Below are 1,031 nucleotides of genomic sequence, written 5' to 3'. Positions count from 1 at the left end.
GTAGTACACATCCTCCTATCAACCTAACCTAAGTACTTTGAGATCCAAAAAAGTACTCTCTGAAATATTTTTTGATACTGAAACAAAATCTCTTTTTCCATCCCTGGTCCCTACATGTTAAATTTCATATATGTTCAATTTTATAGAAAATTCAAAATGCCATTTGAAAACAATTTTTTTTTTTTAAATGTGCCTTTTAAAAATTTTGATTTTATAATAACTGTAATTTTATATGTTTCGGTTCCAAATTTACAAAAAATACAAAATATTTCATTTGGAGAACGAAAATGTAGTCAAGAGTCAACTCTTATGGATTCTCACCAGTTATGTTAAATTTTATCTGTGTTCAGTATTAAAGAAAATAAAAAAAGTACTATTTATTAAGAAAAAAGTACCAAACATTTTCCTCTTATTATTTATTCTATCAGAGCAGTTACTAAATTTCAAAAAAGGAATGATGAAATGACGGAATAAATTCTGTCTTTGTGGAAATCAATATAACAAAATATTTCGCATTTAAATTTATATATCACAGGTTTAACTCAAACAATTCAAAACTTTCATTTATTTCGGAAAAAATGGGCTTTCAAAAAGTACCAAATAATTTACCCGAATTTAATGCCTTAGTAACCGAAATCTAAAATAACACAACAAAGGCTTTCATAATCATGTATGGGGTTAAAATGCAAAAATTTTCTTACGCGATAGCATTTTTCACTTACCACAAACGCTTAAAAGTAATTAAAAAGGAGTCATTGTAAATTGTGTGAAATATTCATACAAATGAATTAGAAAGTTTTTACATATATGTCATATTATAAGTAAGATCTTTTCAAACTCTTTGTATATAATGTAATCCAGACGATACGTAATAATTATTGAAAAGTATGTTGTTACGTAAGTAATTATCATGTTTTTGCTGGGAACATACGAATTTTTAATGCGTTAAAAAAATGTACCAAAAAACAGTATACACTTAGAAAGTAATTAATTTAAAAAATTGAGAAGGAGGTATTTCATAATATAGAATG

The sequence above is a fragment of the Lucilia cuprina genome, chromosome 3 (assembly GCF_022045245.1).
Source record: "Lucilia cuprina isolate Lc7/37 chromosome 3, ASM2204524v1, whole genome shotgun sequence".
Lineage (NCBI taxonomy): Eukaryota > Metazoa > Arthropoda > Insecta > Diptera > Calliphoridae > Lucilia > Lucilia cuprina.
This window is presented reverse-complemented; position numbering follows the sequence as displayed.